This window comes from Syngnathus scovelli, chromosome 3 (assembly GCF_024217435.2).
Source record: "Syngnathus scovelli strain Florida chromosome 3, RoL_Ssco_1.2, whole genome shotgun sequence".
Taxonomy (NCBI): domain Eukaryota; kingdom Metazoa; phylum Chordata; class Actinopteri; order Syngnathiformes; family Syngnathidae; genus Syngnathus; species Syngnathus scovelli.
In genome coordinates, this window is record NC_090849.1 from 8,171,658 (window position 1) to 8,193,537 (window position 21,880).

Below are 21,880 nucleotides of genomic sequence, written 5' to 3' on the forward strand. Positions count from 1 at the left end.
GAGTAAAAACACAAACTTTAATCAGACAGTTTTTGATGAAATCCCCCTCCGTAAATGGCCGGGCTAATTTAGCGATCTCTTCTGCCAAAATAAAACTGGCCTTGACAGCAGCCTAGCCTTGTGTTTTGGCTTTTTAAAACAGAGCCTGTCGAGATTTAAGGCCTCGTTTTAATTCCTCGGCCTTCTGTAGCCTTTGTTCCATGTCTATATTCTTGTTTTTGTCCGCGTGTTTCTTTTCATAATGTCTCAGATAATACTCTTTCAGTAACGCCACACTTTCTCCACACAGAAGACACACAGATTTTCCAGCTACCTCCGCGAACATATACTCCGACTCCCACCTTGTTTGAAACCCCCGGTTCTCAGTGTCCACCTTCCTTTTTGCCATTTATGATGGGTATCTGAGGGTTAATTTTACAGTTATGCTGACGACTGCTTTGCTAATAAACACTGAAATCAAGCAGCCTACTGCTCGGTGCTTCACCGTTGCATTGTGGGAAATGTAGTATCGGTACGTGTGAAATATCTGCGGGCTGCCGTTTTGCTGCGGTCTGCGGGCCGGTTCTAATAATAAATCAAGATCATCCCAGGGGCCGTACAAAACCTTCTCGCGGGCCGGATGTGGCCCGCGGGCCTTGACTCTGACATATGTGGTTTATACCATTCTGTTAATGGTACATTCACTATTGTTTGAAAAACTCCACCTTCGCTATTAAACACTTCTAGTGTCAGATACAGTAGATTGATTAGCTCTTCATCTTCTGTCCCATCAACAGTTTGAGGAGAACCTTTAAGCCGGAAAAAACATCTTCCGCTGGCTGTAATTCTTGAAACCCATGTTACATTCAGCTCACCTTCTAATCTGTATTCATCGAGAAATTCAGTCAAAACCTCGGGTAGGAGTTGATTTAAAACACCCCAGTCATTTGAGTTCAACGAACCATACGTGCTGGCTGGCTCACAGTCGTTTTTTGGTCCAGAGCCCCCTTGGTTTCTCATGAAGAAAGATAGCTCGCCGACCTCATAAAAAAATTTAAATCCCCACAGAGTCTCCGGCGTTAGATACCAGTTCTGCTCAAGTTTTTCTGTAGGAGGCTGTTGCATACGCTTTAGATACATATGTTTCTTCCTAGGTGCGTCTAACAAGCCATCACAACCCTTACGGCCAATACGAATACTGACCGGTGTTTCCGCTATCATGATTTGAGCTTCAGGTTTGCAGTTTAACACCAAAGCTTGACCTTAGGTCTTTTCTGTGAACTAGCCGCTCGATACTCTGCTGTAATATAGCTCCAACAGGTCCACCCCCTTCTCTCAAACCACACCTCTGTGTATCACGTGTTTTTAGTCAGGACATGTTTTTAACTTGGGCAACTTTCATAAAAACTAAACAAATTGTAACATACATAATATGCTGGAGGCATATCAAATATACTGAAATATAAGGCCTTCAGAGGCCTTCATCTGTCTCCCTCCAAAATCAAATGATCCCAACAGTCAGTCTCTTTCAGATAACTTCGTCAGCTTATTAACGACGTTTTAGTGACTCGATCTCAGCTGAAACTATTGTATGTTAAACTTTCTCCTTCAGATGTCTTTTTCAACAAAGTTACACGCAGACAACTCGGAGCCAATAATGTTGACTCTCATGACTCAACTAGCGGTGGCCCCACAAGCTATTGTATGTCAAATTAGATGCCTTTTGCAACAAAGTTACACAGACAACTCTGAGACCCCCATAAACTATTGTATGTCAAATTAGATGCAACAACACCTTGACTATCTCCTTCAGATGCGTCTTTTTCAACAAAACTCCCCCCTTGACCCCCCTTTTTTCAACAAAACTCCCCCCTTGACCCTAGACGCACTGGTTGATAGCAAATCTAACTCAGGTGTATCACTTCTCTGCTCTGTTTCACAAAAATACAGGCCCTATACATGCCCATACATGTCCCCATCCAAAAATGGCGCCAGCAAACCAAAATGGCGACAGCCAAAGATGGTGTCGTCTCAACTGACGCTATCTTGGCGCCCGCCAGACTGGTGCACATGCCCCCCCTCCCAATCCAAAAGGGGGTTGATTTATGGTGCCATGAAAGGCCATTAAATTTTATGACCCCTACCTTATTTACATACAATAGACATCAAGGTCTTATGCATTATTCTACATCAAGGTCTTATGCATTATTCTAGAGTGATACTCTTCTGTCTCTTCTTCTGAGCCCTTATGGGTATACCTTCACCTCACACACAAACTCCTCTTCCTCTGACCCCTCTACTACTACTCTCACTCTACCTCTCATCTGCCTTAGACCTACTCGATCCATGCGATCCATGCTTGCAAAGAACAACACAGGTCTGAAGACTGGTTACAAATTGAAAAAATTGTGAAGAAGTGTCAGATAGGTGCTTTTTGTTTGTTTGACCTTCTGCCCTCTGGGAAGAGGTACAGGAGCCTGCGCTCCCGCACCACCAGACTTGCCAACAGCTTCTTTCCCCAGGCTGTTAGGGCCCTGAACTCGCTACCCCCTTCTGCGTAGCGTGTGGCACTGTTGCGCTATTTTCGGGAATGTCTGCTGTACGCGCACTTGCTCCTTTTTTTTCTGCTCCTCTTATTTATTTATTTATTTATTGTTGTGTTATTTATTCATTATTTATTCAGCACGCTTTTGTTATACTTGTTACTTGTTTGTCTGTTGTGAGCCATGTCTTGTCACCGTGGGATAGGGGGGAACGAAATTTCGGTTTCTTTGTGTGCATGTGGAGAAATTGACAATAAAGCTGACTTTGACTTTGACTTTGACTTTTAGTGATTGCATACTGTTCAGGGAGTTTCTAAGAGCTTGGAGCATACTTATATGCATTTAGAATTTTGCATAATCTTATAACACAACCAATCAATTATTCCTATTAAATGTAGCATTGCAAAATCTTAAATTCACAATTTAGCTTCTCCCAATTCCTGAAAGCATGTTCTGTTGTTTTGTTAACTCCGAATTTCTCATGTGGGCTCGACACTTAACATGCACTAGTGTGGATTAGTTTCTGCTTCCAGATTTCTCTCTTTTTCCTCTCATTTTTATCTTTCAAAATCATTTCTGTTCTGCGGTGCAAATTGGATAGACCACAGTCTAGCAAATTTTTTTTATACTAAAACTTTAGCCAATGTTCATCATTTTAACATATACGCACACACATGCACAGCTCTCGCATGCAAAAGGTAGTTCCCAGCACCAATGATTCGTCACAGGCTGGCCATTTCCTGTGGTCGATCATGAGCTGGTCCCTCCCATGCACACGAGGACAGCACATTCTAATTTTATTTATTTATCTTCTAGAAGCAAGTTGCATTTCTTTACCACTTGATTTGCATATTTTAACTTCAGTGTACCACAATTTGATCCCTATTCATTTGTAATTGGGCCTACAAACAGCATTGTCATACTTCTTGTGTGGACAGGGGCTCTAACAATCTAAAAAGATTTTTGATAACCTGACAATGACATGTTTTGCTGTCATATGGGAGAGGTTTCAGATCTTTTAAATTTCGATACATGATTTGCATAAGACCGGAAACTCCTCTTGCCCCTTGCTTGAGCCGCGGCTTGAGCTGCGGCCTTGCACCTGCTCACAGGGGCCTTATTGTCTCCTGGTCTAACAAACACTTGTGACCGCATCAGTTTTCATCTTTCTAGCTTTTGTCTCTTGAATTCGTTCTCATCTCTTTGTGAAGATTTCAACCACACTCTAGCACTTCTACCACTTCTTCCACATTTCAAATTTCCCTGTACTCCATACATTTTCTTCCACTTCAGCATGTATTGCATACAATTAAGAAATCTACTTGCCATGAACTTCTCGTTTTAAAGAAGAGCAGAGCAAGAGATTTACCGTTCTTATTTCCCATCTTAATTTTAGTAGTTTAAGGTTTTACAATTTTTTTTCAATTTTTTTTTTTTCTTTGAGGATCCTCAATGCAGGTTTAAATTGACCTTTCGACAGATTACTAGCCTGTTTTATTGCCGTGGATCAACGCTAGAACTGCTTCTTAGTCAATTTATCCTACCAGTCACACACTCAATCACACAAGTTATCCCTGCCTACGCGAAGTCCTCCTTTTAAAAAAAGGAGCTGCTTCATCCAGTGAGGGGACTCTACAACACCCCCCACCTTCCCTGGGAACTAAAGACAACAGTCCTTGTCCCCAGGCCTGCCAACGCGAAGTCCTACTTTTTAAAAAAAAAAAAAAAAAAAGGAGCTGCTTCATCCAGTGAGGGGACTCTACAACACCCCCCACCTTCTCTGGGAACTAAAGACAAAAGTCCTTGTCCCCAGCCCTGCACACACGAGGTTGTACTCCTTAGAACAGTGGTCGTCAAATAATGATTCACGGAGGTACTGAGATTTTAAAACAGTTTGAGAACCACTGCTCCAAAAGAGACACCTCATCCAGAGGGAGACTCTACAACACCCCCTCCTTCCACAAAACTTATTCCTGTGCACTTCTTCCTTTTTACACGTTTCACAAACAACAACACAATCACACAACTTCAGGCCTTTAACTTACTTGTCCCCTGGTTCGTTGCACTGCCGGGTCCCGTCAATCCACCTCTGTCAGACGAAGGCAGACCTAAGATGCTGGCCCAGCGAAGAATTCTCTTCCCAGGACTTTCTCCTCCAGGTCCTCTTAATGGACGCTGGCTTGTCGACAATGCAGCACGTCCTCCTTCGTCAGCCAGATAGCGGGTATGAGGGATCCCGGGTTTCGGCACCAAAATGTTAGAGATTTGCTCACTCCAACTTATTTTGCAAGAACCACACGGTAGACAAGCAAGTTCTTTTAGACACCTGCAGGTGGAGAGTCCATTCGTCGCTGTGCGTGCAGCGATGTTCGAATAGAGCTCTGGACTCTCCTTCCTGCAAGATAATATTTATTAAGAGAAACAGAGTGGGGGTATGAGTGGGCTGAATAGAAAGGCCTTGTCCTCTAGTCTAAACATCTCAGGGGATGTTTTACGATCTTGTGATAAGGAGGACAAGGTAAGGTATTTATTATCTGTTGCATTCCAACATAATCCTATGATGAAGATAACCTGGAAAACCCTAACAAGCATCAACGTTAATGTATATGCAGTATAAATAATTAAAGTGAGTCGTATGCATAAGGTGAAGACAGTGATGGCAAAGTGATCAGGCAGGGTGATTAGGTAGGGTGACTCAGTGACCCATGACATCTTCATAAGAATAACTTTATAAATAACATTGTTTCTTTTCGTCTGTTACAGAACAGATTCAAAGTGCACTTTTCCTTAAAATAAAAAATAAATTATAATTATTCAAACTATAAACATTCTTGATCAACTGCCATTTTTTGCTGAAAAAAAATACAATAAAATAATAATAATAGACCCACATAATATTAAATCAAATAACAGCAATGAATAATATTCAATTCAAAGTAATCAGCAACATTAACTCAGGAGCACAATATATAAAACATTTTAACCTACAAAACAAAAATGAATAAAACATTTTGTGCTGTTTTTTAATCAAAATGAGGCAGCATTCCATGGCTGCAGGTAGTATCAGCTCTTCTGCAATGGTGTGTTTTTTTTTTTTGCACTGAACAATATGGTACTGTTGGATTTGGTCCACAATTTGGGAAGCGCGCTATCCGCGCCTCACGGCAGAAGCCATAGCCAATCACCTGTTATCCAATTTACTCACTGCATGCTCGTTTTATTTCTTCAGTTTTAGGAAAAGGCTAAGACACCGAAACAAAATTTAGACTTACACAGGTTGATTGAGTTCAATCACAGTCCTTGTTAAGAAAGCTCTGTTTTCAGGAAAGTACAATATAGCACTGGGCCTTTCGTGCGACCATGCTCAAGAGCAGAAAGTCTCCATTCAGAAAAAGCAACGTTCAAGGTTCTTTGGTCAGCTTATATTCAGTTGCACATGCCAGTGTGGGCCGAGTTTGATGGGTGATGAGTCAGGGGGTGTGGCAAGTTCGCAGGAGAGTTTGATTCCATGGGAGCGGGTGCTGGTTCGGTGAGAGCTGGTTCCGTGGGGTTGGGTGCTGATTATGGGCGATTCGATGTGTGTGTGTGTGGGGGGGGCTGTTGTTTTCCATCCCGTCTTTCGGCCTTGGCGATCACCTTTGGCCGGGTTCTTGGTTGTTTTCCTCCTGGCGCTCTTCCTCTGGCACCTCTACCGGTTTTATCTCCAAGTGTCCTTCCTGTAAACCATTCTTGCACATACATCCACTTCGCCCACTGTCGCACATTCATTCACAATTCATCATTCTTTCAATTTTGTCATTTTGTGTGGAATTATGTGAACTTTTGGCTGTGACATCATCAATTTGTTAATGTTCCCTGACTATGCAACTCACCACTTACTATGCATTTGTTTGTTTGTTCTTTTGACACTATCTTTTGACACATATCTTTTCATTGTTAGGCAAAACATTTCCCTCTGTCCAAAACATTCAGTAGTAATCGAAAACTGGCGTCTAGCATTAGTCAAAACACAAGATATAATCAGTAGATCACAACTACTGAACATTTTTAGACGACTTTGGCAGTGACCGTGGTTTAGAAAATCATCAGGCATGCATTAAACAGTTCCTTAAGGGTCATTAAGCTATTCAGGCAATATATCAAAAAACATTTGTTGTTTCAAAATGCACAGAAATACATATCAGATCATAAAGTTATAAAAACCTTTGTCATTACCACCTACCAAAAATGTCTAGTTATGTCTTCTTTATTGATTTGGTGTGTAGGTAGAATTATATGCTTAAAATGTTTCTTTTATTGAGTTAATATGTGAATATACTTGTCTGCTTATGCATTTTATTCGATGAGGTTTGAGCACATCTGTTTTTGTAGCTAGGCAGGAGTTTTTGTATTTCGACCCCATTTCTTCAGTACGCTGCTTTATATGATACTTACAGTGCATGCTGATTGACTGAAGTAGCATTCACAAAGTGGGATGATTGTTGCCAATATTCAGTCCGTTTTCGCTGAAAAACCTCAAGCATCTTATCAGCGTGATTGGGGTGCAATGACTTCATAAGTGCCGCCTTAATTTATTTGGCTTCATACTGTCCACTGCCAACATTGTAAGGCACAGTAAACACACCAGTCTTTCCTCGTCTCCCATCGTAGTCGCACTGAAGTGGAGCGATAGGTACACTTTGTCATATTTCCTCGTCTTAGCTTTCGTGTGACTCTCAATTCTCTTATCTGTGTCTCTCTCCGCCGTTATTTTCAACCCTGTTCAATATTTTTCCATGGTGTCCCGCTGCACTTTTTATCGCCTGCTCTGTGCTGTGTGTGCGTATGTTCCGTGCGCTCTACACTGTAGAGCGACTACTCCTTGTGCACACTCTTGCAGTGATACCACCACTCCCACCTACTGCAGTGGATGTCTAATTATCCTTTAATCTAGTACAGCCAAGAGAAAAGCATGTTCCCTGGTGTCACACGCCCCCCCTGGTATCACGCCGCTATTTGAGTGTAGTATCTCTTCTTACCTCGTCCACTGAGTACCAGGCGAACACCATTCAGTCACAGTGCCATAGGTCACGAATTTAACCTTTTAAATATTTATGGTTTTAATGACAATTATGATAGATATGAGCTCTTTGAAAGCCTGCAGTCTCACATGCTGGGTCATATACCACTAATTCTGGGAGGGGATTTTAACTGTAGAAGTGCAGAAAAGGAGCTGGGGAAGATTTTAAAGTTGGCAAAACATCTCTTTTAATACAAGACATGTGCCGGGTTTTTAAACTATGCAACTGTTTTAAAACCATACACCCACGGGAGTAGGGGTTCACGTGGTTCAACGATGACAACATGAGTGCCTCAGGCATTAATTATGTACTCCCACGAGGGTGGCCACAACTAGTTTTCTTTTCTGACCACTTATTCCCATTGACCAGGTATTTGCTCGTGACACCTCTGTACAGCAGTTTCACCCACTCTATGTACTTTCTTGGAAAACCAAATTTTTGAAGTAGTTTAAAAAGGTATTGGTGCCTTCGCGTGGGTGTATGGTTTTATAACAGTCGCATAGTTTAAAAATGCGGCACATGTCTTGTATTAAAAGAGATGTTTTGTCAACTTTAAAATCTTCCCCGGCTCCTTTTCTGTCACTTCTGCTTAAGATAGTTAAAATCCCCTCCCAGAATTAGTGGTGCATGACCTAACATATGAGACTGCAGGCTTTCAAAGAGCTCATATCTATCATGTTTGTCATTAAAACCGTAAATATTTAAAAGGTTAAATTCATGACCTAGGAATGTTAGGTGTGCTAGCAGTGCCCTTCCGTCTTTCACCACTGTGTTCAAAATAATTCGGGGGTTATTTATTAAAATGGTCAGTCCATCATTGCGGTTTTCATTTGACCCACTCCATAACGATGGATAGGGCCACATCTCCCACTGTCTGTAATTTCTTAAAAAGGGTATCCCACATTCTTGAATTAAAATCACATAAGACTCTTAGTGCTCTAATCTTTGATTTTACACTTATAACACTGATGGTTGATAGGGTTAGTGTCATCAGTATAATATAAATTTGCATACTCCTATAGAGGGTCTCATGTTTGCTGTTCTTTTGACAGTAATTCCTCCTTTATCGCGGTACCACAGGCAGAGCTTGGCCGCCGGCAACCTCTCCTGGTCGCGTCTGGTGACGGTCTCTCCCTCAACCTTAAATTCATGGTGTCGATTGTAAGCATAGTATATTTAAAAAGGAGATTTCATTTGGTGAGTCGGAAGGGAATACTCTGGACTCATCCAGCTCACTATCTGGGCTCCCAGGCTTTCCTCTCTTCTCTGAAGTCGACGGCGATTCAAAGGACTGTTCAGATGCGAGTCTTTTAGCTTTTTGCGCACAAGAAATCTGGGTGTCTGCACCCGACTCACCTGTGGCTACTTCTTGTGACATGTCACTTTCCATTTGTGTGCTTACCACATGCCCCTCCCCTTCCCTTTCCTCACTTGTTTCCTCTCCACTACTTGTAGGCATTTCTTCTACTCTGTCTATTTCCTCTGCGCTCTCTGTTGGTGGGTGTTCCCTCCTCACCCGTTTCTTCTCCATCAATCACAGGCCTTGCAGGGAAATTGAAATTTCCAAAATGTTTGTTAGCTTCATTTTCCTTCACCTGTGTCATTTCTCTCCTGCCCTTCAGTTTGTTGGCAAAAGACTTAGGGCACTTTCTGTAGAGATGATCAGTTTCCCCACAGAGATTGCACTTTCTGCCATTGATTGATTGATTGAACATTTATTGATCCCGTGGATAGGGAAATTCAGGCCCCAGCAGTATTCATACCACAGAGCGGGTATATAAAAGACACACAGATGACATGAGCGCAACTCAGTAGGCTCATATAAGGCTGCCACACAACGACGCCACAAAGAAAGCCAGTAAGTGCGAAAGTTAAAAGCCATCAGAGCAAAGCAACAAGACAAAGGAAAAAAAAGTAACAGCGGCCAACAATTAGTACACTCTTCAAAAGTGTGACCAATTACTCTACATTTCCGGCATTTGCTCACACGCTTCTGCGACGTGCCTATGCTGTCCACACTTGCGGCAGAGCTTGGGTTGGCCCTGATAATATATGAAGCCTCGATTTTCTCCCAAAACTATTATTGATGGGAGATGTTTCAGGCCCTAGAACCCCCATTGTTGAATGGGGACCCGCCAGGAACAATTCCAGATGCCATCTTCATCTCTCACCTTCATAGCCTGGCCTTTAATCGTGCAATATCTTCCCAGCAAATAACAAATGTCCTCTGCGTTCACTGTCACATTAAACATTCTGACAATAACTGTTTTAGCAGCGTTGTCGGTCAGCTTTTCAACATTAAACACAGAACTGGGATTTAATATTTTCATACCGATTCCAAAACTCAGGCAGATTTGCCGCAGAGCAAAAGCTCACATCAAAGCCTTTGATAAAAGGCAATGTTAAAATGCAGTTCAAATCATATACTTTAAATTTCAGGGTTTATTGGATTAGCTTTCTGGAAAAGTCTAACCTTGACATCACCAGTGGCTCACCATTCATTTCCTTAAAAGTAAAGCGTACACTACGGTGGAGCCGCCATAGCAGTAGCACCACTTAAAGAAATTTACACAAAAGGAAAGAAACACTTAAAGAAAAATAAACAACTACAAAATAACATAAAATAAATCAAAGTAACTTACCACAGTAGATTCTGTAACAAAAGTATCAGGTTATTTATAATACAATACTAGGTCACTATTTACTCCACAAAGTGAGCCAAGTTCACTGCCACGTCAGGCTGAGAACTTGCGACTCAGTAGAGGCGATTGCCTTCCTGGCCAGAAGACAGACGAGTGGAGCATCTGAGAGATAAGAACAGATACTACACTTGATCTTAGCCAAAAGGCCGAGAAGCGACACAGCCGAGGACTCCCGCTTAATTTAACACAAACCAACCAGAAAATTCTTGGGATCAAATTTATGCAGGAAGGAGGAGGGAAAACAAACTGGGATGACGTGTTGGGGAAAGTGAGGCAACGACTTGGGTTTTGGGATTAAGAGAGCTGACTATAGAAGGGAATTTTTTAATCATAGAAGCGGTGGTTTTACCCTTGCTTTTACTAAACAGTTCTGTTTCTACCCCACCAAGGAAGGTTCTTTTAGAGTTGGACCGAGACATTTTTTACTTTATCTGGAAATCCAAATGGGAGAGACTGAAGAGGGACACCATGAAGAAAAAGAAAGATAAGGGAGGAAAAGGAGTGCCGGACTTAAAGCTCTTCCTCGGAAGCAGATACTATTTTGCCCGAAAAGCCAAGAAATGACACGATTCTGGATGGGCTCATACTTCCGGAAACTAAAGCTAATACCCACCGACCAAAGAATTCCTGTGTCTTTTAACCTGACATCCTCTTATTCCTTTATCAAGAACTTTTTAATAAATTTTAGATTAGAGCAAGAAAATGGTGAAATTTTAACAAGTCACAGATCTATGATCTCTGTCGTGCAGGAGCGAGAAGCGGTGTGTCCAGTGCGCGGGCTCGCATTAGACGAGCCCACAACGGTTTGGAGCAACGTCAACCACCCCGCCCTCTCAAACAAACTTCGGGACCTGTCATGGATGGTGGCCCATGATGTCCTCCTAGTTAGGTCCGTTATGCATTCCAGGGGCATGTCAGCGCTCTCAATGTGCCCCCGACCTGGCTGTGGCGCCCAGGCGTTGGTGTGGTCCCTGCTCTGGGAGTGCAGAGCTGCCGTAGACCAGTGGGCGACAGCTGTCCACCTGCAATTACTGGACTTGCCAGCAAGGGAAGCGTTAAATGCAGACCTTGTACTCTATGGGGTGAGCCCGTTGAAAATCAAGCAAGAAGACTTTACAAAGCAGTGGCTCACCTTTGCCGCCATCAAAGACGCCATGTGGACTTCCAGAAACTTGCTGGTAAGGAGACACAGACAGACCCCCTCCGTGGTTTTGCTCCGAATGGCTGCAGCAACCCTCACAGCTGCATGCGGAAAGCCTAGGAGACGGCCACCAAGAACAGTTGTCTGTGCCCGCCCGGAGAAGGGCACCGGAGCTTCACGGGAAAAAGTCTTGGCAGCGACGGCCTGACTATGATGAGAGCCTGAGAAAAACAAACGAGGGATGAGGCTGCCCCCTTGATACCCCGGCAGGTCACTTAGAGGAGTTGTTTGAGAGGGTGGGGTGAAGTCCCACTTGGTAAGCAAAGATTACACTCCTGTGTGACAGATTTTCTTCTGAAAGCAATATTGTAATATGTATTTTAATAAGTTTTTACCTTGGCACTTTGGTGTATGATCCTGTTTTTACTCTCACAAATGTTGAAAAAAGTCTGTGTGGCATTGCTGCATATTGAAATGTAAATAAGTGTATATAGTGCCAATAAAAAACTAATATAGAAAAATCTGTTCTTGTCAGTTTAATATCTGATATGTCCTCTTTGAGGGACTTCATATATTATATTTTTGGAACAGGGAGATGGGATTCAGAGCTTGCTCTGCCCACTCTGCGTATCAATACTGGGTGTATTGCAGTATATCTGGGACTGGTGCACCTTCCTATGTTGGTCAAGTGAAATCCAAATTCAATAAAACGCAGCGAGGACCATTTAGATGCCCTTTGACTCATGAGCACTGCTCAATTTTTCACAGCGGGCCTTGAAGAAGAAAACAAGGCGCTCAGGTCGGCCAGACGGACACTTGGCAGACAAACATCTGCTCTACTGCTCACGAGTTCCAGTGAGTCAAACCCAGGTTGCGATCATCACCAGAGGCTTGTTGCATTAGCTGGTTCGGCAATTGCATGCTCCACCGTTGCGCCTGTGGCCTCTTATGCCCAGTGAGTAGTAGACACACACACATTTCTAATCCACTAGTACTGTTAGAATAGGCCTCTTTGGCACATGTGATTAGAGAGGTAGCTTGAGCTATGCCGTTATATCGCTGTAACTGTCAGGTCTAAACACCATCAGACATTAATCCACACGCTGAGAACAAAGAGGAGAAGACAACCAGTATTCCTTTTGCTCGCAAGGAGAATTACGTAGAAGGCGCAGTTACAGTCCTCCACCAATTCTGGACTCCTCTTGGGAGCTTAAGATAAGGGGATGCTTTGAGAATAATTGTCAATTTTGGCTATGTGAAGCCCTTTGAGACTGTTTGTGATTTAGGGCTATACAAATAAACTTGACTTGACTTGACTTGACTCTTCCGCTATCTCCTCTATTATATTTTGGGTTGCCCTGGTTACAAGAGGCGTTGCTACACTAAAGGGAGGGGAGCTTGTGGCTGTAGCAACGCTGATTAACTAGCTAACAAAGTTGTGTGGTACGAGGCCGCATGGCCTTGGCCGATTCGTGACCCCAGGAATGCAGAATCTGTTCTTAGGTGGTTCGCAGCCTCGTTCACGGCTGCGATCTCCAAACCTGGATGCCGTGTCCCTGTAAAACAATGCTCTAGACTTTCTTGCTACGTTTCACACAATAATAATGATGAGTAAATAATCAGATATCTCTCGTGCATACACTCCAACAAACGTTAAGTAGATGTGAGATAACTTGCATGAAGTCTACTTAACCAAACATTGAGTAAATATGGGATAACTTAAAAACTGTCCCGGTTAACAACAATATATGAATAGAAACTACAAAGTATAAAAGAGAGAGAACTTCTCTTGAACTAAACAAAGAACAAAGGTGTTCTATTCATAACTAGTGAGGGCCTCTCACAGCTAAGAAAAGGAAGGGAGTATACGAACTCCTTAAAGCTAGACAGATATGTTGGCTTGAGCGAAGATATGAGACCTCCGGTTCAGGCCGACCAGCGCTTCTGCAAAAACAATTATTCTAACAGTAACCCTTCTCTTGCTTTATTAGCTTTCTCTTCTCTATGACACTCTTTGCACATATGTAGAAGTCGCTCTCAGTTAAGACTACAAGGTCACACATTATCACACAAGCTAGGCAGAGTCGCCTCCTTGCAGGAAGGCGGCCCAGAGTAGTATAAGTGCAGGAACCTTGGTGCTGGGAGTTAGACCATCTTCCGCATCTCGCAGAAAGGGCTCCACAGCTGTGCATCGATCATTCTGGCATATATTAAATAGTAAAACTGTGAAGGCTGCCTCTTGGTAATTACTGTTAGCATATTGAGCATTAAAGATAAAGAACTGGGAACGAACCTAACAGTACCATCACGCCATTCGCCAGTTTGCAAATGGCACCGTCATCTAACAGAGAGGATGTAAAATAAGTGGTCGCGTGCCCAGGCACAAGAAGTCATACTTAATTGGCAGGGGTGACACCGTGATCACGAAGGTGGTTCACCCAGGGTGAGATGTGCCCATTGCACTAACGGTTACATTGACCCCTGCGAATTCCCCAAATGCGGAATTGGTGAGAGTGGGGAACTGCGTCCGCGCTCTCCCTGATTCGATTGTTAAATACTGAGAGTCCTGAATCGAGTGAGACACAAACGCTTGCAAATCCTGCTTGGGCCGCGGCAGATATTTTGCATCTGCATCTTAAATTGAAGGTAGTGTGGTCGAGCGGTTTAAAGCACTGAATTAAGGCTCCAGTCTCTCATGAGGAGACCGGTGAAAGAAGCCACACATATTCCATGTGAAACATAATTGACGATGGATCAACTTCCACGTGCAACAATCAACGTGTAGACCAGGGGTGGGCAATTCCGGTCCTCAAGGGCCGGTGTCATGCATGTTTTATAGCAGGGGTGGACAATTCCGGTCCTCGAGGGCTGGTGTCAGGCATGTTTTATAGCAGGGGTGGGCAATTGCGGGCCTCAATGGCCGGCGTCATGCATGGTTTATAGGTCTCCCTGCTGCAACACACCTGATTCAAATGATCAGGATTGTTATCCAGCTTCTGCAGACCTTGCTAATTATCTGACCATTTGGATTAATCCGGTGTGTTGCAACAGGGTGACATAGAAAACATGCAGGGCACCGGAGATGACCGGAATTGCCCACCCCTGGTGTAGACAGTCTGAACTTCACAATACTTCTATTCAAGAACAACACTTGAAAGAACTTTGGAGGCTGTTTAACAGTAGGAAACAACGAGCTCCAGATAGCAGAAAATGGTTTCAATCAATTAAGCCATCCGGGCCATGGACTCAGCACGCTCCATCCGCGCTATCCTGCAGCTGATCACTCATTCTGTCCCCTCATCGCCGAACAAGCATTAGGTCCCAACACTTGCAACTGGATTCTGGTTGTCTTTGAAGTCGTTTCACCTGTTGCGATTTATTGTATAGGTATGGTGTTGTTTCTGCAGTTCAAAAGTGCCCGTCGCGCCTCATACGACGCCTTAGGGGAGCTGCAGGGTCGTCAGCCAGGGACGACCGCTCATCAGCGTTTCGCTCGCTTTAATCTTGGAACGCCTCCTTGTGGCGGAGGGGGGGCAGGGACGTCTCCCTGCCACCCCCTGCAGCTGGCCCATTTTACTGCCTTAACCCCCAATCTTTATCTCTCCTCAGCCACAGCCAGAAGCTTCCCTTCTCTGCTTCCTCAGCCAGGGCTTTTGTTACCCTTCGGAGCTTAGCCTCAGTTGTTCCCACATCACGAAGCAGCCTTGTGGTGATGTAGCCCCGGTACCCCTCTTCAACAGGGTAGGTGGTGGTGGACCAACCTGCCTCTTTGCACTCCGCAGCCAAATCTGCGTATTTGGCGGCTTTCTGCTCGTAGGCAGCTTGAATTCCCTCCTCCCAGGGGATGGCGAGCTCTATGAGTATGGCAGACTTGGTAGCAGCAGACCAAAGCACAATGCCTGAGCAGAGTGAAGTGGTGGTGATTTCACGGTCTAAGGCGTTGGATTTAGGCTCCAGTCTCTCCTGAGGCATGGGTTCAAATCCCACCACTGCCACTTCTGCATCAATTCAGGTGTGTTCTTCTTGCCGAACTCCTGTCAGTGCAGCCGCGTAAAGTATGAGGACCCTTCAAAGGTCTTTGCGAAATATCAATCTTTGCCTTTCAGTCTAACCTAGAGTACCCATTTAATCGGTAACTACTGTGTATTTGGACTGAAAATGGTGAAAGAAGGCACATATATGCCTCGTAAATTGTATGCATTGAGGATGGGTCAACTTCCATGCAGCACAGCCAATGGGTGGAAAATATTATCCGCACAACATTTCTTCTCAAACGCATGATTCGAAAGAAGGTCCAAAGCTCCAAACAGCAGAGGATGGTTTCGATCCATCGGCCGCTGGGTTATGTGCCCAGCACGCTCCCGCTGCGCCTCTCTGCTGCTCAGCACTCGTCATTCATGATGTCCTCTAATTGGCAAACAAGCATTCGGTTCCAAGTCCCAACTGGATTCTGATTGTCACTCATATTGTTTCACCTCTGTTGTGTACAGGCTTCATTACATTATGAACAAAGCTCAGTTGGGCAGCACTAACCTGGATGCTGGTGGAGAAACCAACTATTAAGCCTCCAATTTCACATTTTAATAGAATTGTCAAAAAAAGGCAATGTAGAACTTGCGGGTGGTTGGTAGTGTGGCCGAGCGGTCCAAGGCGCTGGATTAAGGCTCCAGTCTATCCTGAGGTGTGAGTTCAAATCCCACCACTGCCACTTTTACATAAGTTCCGCTCTATTCTTCTGGCCCAACTCTTGTCGGTGCAGCCGTGAGGTATGATGACCCTGGAAAGTTCTTTGCGAAATATCAATCTTTGCTTTTCATCTGGACTACCCATTTAATAGTTACTTACACTGTGTATTTGGATAGAGACTGCTGAAAGGAGGCACATACGTATATGCCTCGTGAACTACATGCATTACTGCGGGTGAAGAAGAGTGAACAAATAAGTCGGCAGACAAGTTTGCCGATTTACCAGTGCCCAAAAAAGCAGCACTCTGTGCCGTACTGTAACCGTCGGTGAGAATGGATAAACAGAGAAGCCTGTAAGCGAGTCCGTCACTCGGATGGATACTCCATTGTGTCTCAGCCTTTTGGCTAAGATCAAGTGTAGTATCTGTTGTTATCACAGTAATACTGTTTTGCACTTTTCACTTCCCACTGGTGTGATTATTGGGAGAGGTTTGTGGAAACTAAACTGCTCCCTGCTTGAGGATGAGGCCTTGGTCGCTCAGTACAGGGAACTGTATAAGGACTGGCAGACCTTTCAGGACTTGTACAAATCCCTGGCACAGTGGTGGGACATGATAATGGCAAGAACTCAGATTTTCTTTAAAAGAGCAGGTAAGAAGAAAAAAATTAAAGAAATGAAACGAGTGTTAGGATTGCAAAAACGACGACTGAGGTATTTTAACTTGTCACAAAAGGGAATAAACTTCAATGAAGAAATCAAACAGGTAAAAAATGAGCTGAGAAGCTTGGCGGTTATAAAAAGTAAAGGCATAATACTAAGAAACGGGGAAAGAGAAATAGAAGAAGGAGAAAAATGCACCAGGTACTTTTTTTTTAAAATCATAAACAAAGGAGTTGGAATATCCAAATTGCAAAAAGAGAGTGGAAACATCACAGATCAAAGTAGTGAAATAAATGAAACGGTAGAAAACTACTTTCAGAGATTGTATGATAGGAGAGACATACACTCTGAGACAATGTCATGTGTTAGATTTTATTGGAAAAACAGTTAAAGATAAAGAGCTACTAACGAAATATTTTACCCAAGAGGAGATAAACAAATGTGTAAAACAATTTAAGAAAGCAAAAGCCCCAGGGGAGGACGGAATCTGTTTGGAGTTCTACCTAACGTTTTGGGACATTTTAGCATCAGACCTACTTACTGTTTTTAATGAAATGGAAGAACAGAGCACTTACCAGACAGCTGGAGAGTAGGGATTGTGACATTATTGCACAAGAAGGGAGACAAAACGGATCTTAGTAACTGGCGACCTATTACGCTTTTAAATGTCGATTGTAAACTTTAGCTATGTTTAGTGTTAGTAAACTTTTAGCTATGCGCATGTCAGTGGTTTTAAATGAACTGATTAACCCGGACCAAACCTGTGCCATTGTGGGGAGTAAGATCACAGACCGCCTCATTCTGATCCGTGACACAATTGATTATGCAAGGGACAGAAACATGAAATTGGCTTTGGTTAACTTAGATTTTGAGAAAGCCTTTGATCGTATTTTGCACCAATACCTTTTAAACTACTTCAAAAATTGTTTTTTCCAAGAAAGTACATAGGAGAATGGGTGAAACTGCTGTACAGAGATGTCACGAGCAAATTCGTGGTCAATGGGAACCTCACAAGACCTTTTTTCTCCCATTCAAAAAGGGTGGAATATTCAGGTGAACCCCCTTTTCTGCCAGAATTTCCCTTATTGTGAAACCCCGATCAGGACTGTGAGACCTGAAGAATACATGAAAAAAAAAAGTACTTTTACCCTTCCAGCAAAAGATACACAATTTTGGGGTAAGAATGCGTGACTACATCAAAGTCAAAGTCAAAGTCAGCTTTATTGTCAATTTCTCCACATGCCAAAGACACACAAAGAAACCGAAATTTCGTTCCCCCCTATCCCACGGTGACAAGACATGACTCACAACAGACAAACAAGTAACAAGTATAACAAAAGCGTGCTGAATAAATAATGAATAAATAACACAACAATAAATAAATAAATAAGAGGAGCAGAAAAAAAAGGAGCAAGTGCGCGTACAGCAGACATTCCCGAAAATAGCGCAACAGTGCCACACACTACGCAGAAGGGGGTAGCGAGTTCAGGGCCCTAACAGCCTGGGGAAAGAAGCTGTTGGCAAGTCTGGTGGTGCGGGAGCGCAGGCTCCTGTACCTCTTCCCAGAGGGCAGAAGGTCAAACAAAGAGTGAGCCGGGTGACTCACATCTCTGGCAATCGAGGTTGCCTTGCGGGCGAGATGGGAGGTGTAAATGTCCTTCAGGGAGGGGAGCGAAGCACCAATAATCTTACCAGCCGTATTCACTATGCGCTGCAGGGCCTTCAAGTTCTGTTCAGTGCAGTTACCACCCCAGACAGCGATGCAACTGGTGATGACGCTCTCAATAGTGCCACGGTAGAATGTAGACAGGACTGCCTGAGGAGCACATGCACGCCTGAGCTTCCGCAGGAAGTACAGGCGGCGCTGAGCTTTCTTTGCCAGTGACGAGGTGTTTGCGGACCAGGAGAGGTCCTCACTGATGTGCACCCCCAGGAACTTGGTGCAGCTCACCCTCTCCACCACAGCACCATCGATGATCAGCGGCAGGTGTGTTGTGTGACCCTTCCGGAAGTCAACAATGATTTCCTTGGTCTTATTTACGTTCAGCAGGAGGTTGTTGTCCCTGCACCACGTGGTCAGAAGGTCAACCTCCGACCTGTACCGAGTCTCGTACATGTCAACCAACCTGACATTGATGAAAGCTCTTGAAGGGCTTTTGCAGCATCCTGCACCTCTGCGGTTGTGTCAGGATTGGTTTGAAGGTCAGCTGTGTCTTCCCGTGTCGTTTGGCTGCCGGAGCTGCATGGGGTCATCCTTCTCCTCTTTTTCATTGATGCATCAGGGGTGTCTACATTTCTTTGGGTTGGCGCTTTCCTTTTGCGTGCAATCCGCTTTATCTATTAGCAAAACATTGGAAGACAATGATACATTGTAAAATAAAACTCATGTAACAAATAACTACAGTAAAAGAAAATAACACTGTAAGATGAGGCTACTTGAGATGTACAATTTCTTCAAAAGGTTAACAGAAAAGTGTTTAATTTCATTGTAGTAGCAGTGGCTTCCATGGGTAAGATGAAGCTATTTGATATGCACAATTTCTTGAAAAGGTTAACAGAAAAGTGTTTAATTTAATTGTAGTAGCAGTGGCTTCCATGGGTAAGATGAAGGTATTTGATATGCACAATTTCTTCAAAAAGGAAACAGAAAAGTGTTTAATTTCATTGTAGTAGCAGTGGCTTCCATGGGTAAACACGTGTTATGGTTAGCATGCTTTGTACTGAGAAAGCAAACGATAAACTTACCTCCACAGACATTGTAGTTCTAAAAATAGTAACTTTGGGGTAATTGTGACAAGCCCTATAAACTGTGGTGTTCGTCCGGGCTGTCCCTTACCTGCCCTCCTCTATGTTTTATGCATAGGACCACTGGCTGAAATTTTAAGACTGGACAAATTGATTAAGGGAGTGAGCATCCCAGGGGGTGGGGGGACTCACAACAAAATATATTTTATATATGGAGGATTTTAACATTATGTGTACAGACTTCTTATCTGTCACAAGAGCCTGGGACCTGACCGACTGGTATGGAAGGGCCTTGGGCCCAAAACTAAATAGGGCTAAGTGCCAAGTACAATTATATGGACCGTGGTCAACAACAGAAACGAGGACTCCCACTAAATTTAAGACAAACCAACCAGAAAATTCTTGGGGTCAAATTTATGCAGGAAAGAGGAGGGAAAACAAACTGGGATGACGTGGTGGGTTTTGGGGATTAAGAGAGGTGACTATAGAAGGGAAAATTCTAATCATAAATCATATTTTACCCTTGCTTTTACCAATCAGTTCTGGTTTTACCCCAACAAGGAAGTTTTTTTTTATAGTTGGACCGAGTCATTTTTTACTTCATCCTGAAATCCAAGTGGGAGAGACTGAAGAGGGACACCATGAAGAAAAATAAAGATAAGGGAGGAAAAGGATTGCTGGACTTAAAGCTCTTCCTCGGAAGCAGATATTTTGCCCTGCACCTGCGAAACGCGCTCGTGACACCAAATGCACCGAAAAGCTAAGCAATGACACAATTCTGGATGGGCTCATACCTCCAGAAACTAAAGCTAATACCCACCGACGAAAGTATTCCTGTGTTTTTTTAACCTGCCATCCTCATTCCTTTATCAAGAACGTTTTAATACATTTTAAATTAGAACAAGAAAATGGTGAAATTTTAAAAAATCACAAATCTATGATCTCTGTCGTGTAGGAGCGGGAAGCGGTGTGTCCAGTGCGCGGGCTCGCATTCGGCGAGCCCACGTCACGTTCCGGCGTCACCTGCCGCTTGGCCACGTCCCAATCAGCTGAATCGCCCGCACCTATCGGGCTCTCTATTTAAACCCGGTCCTCCAGTCACTCCCTTGTCAGTTAGTTCCTGTATGCTACCCGTTGCTCCCTGTGCGTTTAGCCTATCAGCCTGTGCCTTTTCTCCGTTGCCAATCGTTTCAGTAAACTGACTAGCCACGTCTCGATCGCCGCCTGCTCCAACTACTGGCTCATCCCTGACCACGCTCTGACCGCCGCCTGCCCCGACTACTGGCTTGTCCCTGACCACGCTCCGATCACCGCCTGCCCCGACTATTGGCACGTCCCTGACCACGCTCTGATCACCACCTGCCCCGACTACTGGCCCGTCCCTGACCACGCTCCGATCGCTGCCTGCCCCGACTACTTGCTCGCCCCGATCATGACTGCGCGCTGCGCTCTTCAGCACAGCTACGCCAGCCAGATCGCGAGTCCAGCGTCCTGCTTCCCTTTTTCCCCTTTTCAATAAAGGATCGTGCTGCTGGTCGCCCTGTCTCACTCCTTGACAGAACGAACTGACCATCATGCGACCAGCACACGGACCCTCTGCCCTGGACCGCCTGTCCCCCAAGGAGGGGGACATTAGTAAAATGTCCTCCCTCCGTCGTGACATCAGCCTGCCACCTTGGGTGTCCTGGAGACCCCTTGTCGCCCCATCTCAACTGTCGTCCGCCCGGGAACCTGGCCAAGTAAGCCAGCGCGCCGTGAACGCTCCTCCCACCCAGCCCAGCTGGCCAGAGCCTATGGAGATTGGTCGCACCTCGCTCGCACCAGTGGAGCATCTGAGATGCCTCGGGCTGGGCTTTGCCTATACTGCGGGGGAGCGGGTCACTGGGTGGCCTCTTGTGAGAAGAGAACCAAGAGCCCCCACCAAGCAGCGATCCGTTTGGGGTCTGTCTCCTTGCCCCCTCCCTCCTGTGACGAATCCCTGCCTCAGAACCGCGCTTCTTGTCCGGCCAGTGCCCTTGCCTCCCGGCCTTATGCTTCGTCACCGCGTGGGTTGCGGCCGCAGGCCCGGTCTTGGAAAAAGCCGCAGCCGCCGGTTCAGTTCCTCTTCGGCTGGCTGGCCTCGCGTTGACGGGTGAGGCCTTGCAACAGGTCCAGCCTCCCATTCGAGGTGGTCGTTTGAACGAGAGATATTTGGTGCCTCCCGATGCCACGTTGGAGGAAGGGGAGTTGCCAGTTGGGCCTCCTGATGACGGCGCTTGGGAGTGACTCTGACCTATCGGACTGGTATTGACACGGGTCTGGGCGCCCCCCCCCCGCCTGCCCGTTGCTCGTCCCTTGTGTGTGTGTGGGGGGGGGGTTCTGTCA

The 21,880-nt window shown here is 44.7% G+C and overlaps 2 non-coding genes and 3 pseudogenes across 2 annotated transcripts; 4 read left to right on the forward strand and 1 right to left on the reverse strand.

The window, feature by feature from the left end:
• Positions 1-10,269: 10,269 nt before the first annotated feature.
• On the reverse strand, positions 10,270-10,442 carry LOC125965909 (U2 spliceosomal RNA; annotated as a pseudogene).
• Positions 10,443-11,905: 1,463 nt separating this feature from the next.
• Positions 11,906-12,101, forward strand: LOC125965908 (U2 spliceosomal RNA). Its single transcript, XR_007480004.1, has one exon. It is a non-coding gene; the product is annotated as a U2 spliceosomal RNA (small nuclear RNA).
• Positions 12,102-13,817: 1,716 nt separating this feature from the next.
• On the forward strand, positions 13,818-13,967 carry LOC125965907 (U1 spliceosomal RNA; annotated as a pseudogene).
• A 2,084-nt stretch (positions 13,968-16,051) lies between these two features.
• On the forward strand, positions 16,052-16,133 carry trnal-aag (transfer RNA leucine (anticodon AAG)). The gene is given in 2 exon segments: positions 16,052-16,089; positions 16,099-16,133. It is a non-coding gene; the product is annotated as a tRNA-Leu (tRNA).
• Positions 16,134-16,495: 362 nt separating this feature from the next.
• On the forward strand, positions 16,496-16,667 carry LOC125965910 (U2 spliceosomal RNA; annotated as a pseudogene).
• The last annotated feature ends 5,213 nt before the right edge of the window (positions 16,668-21,880 follow it).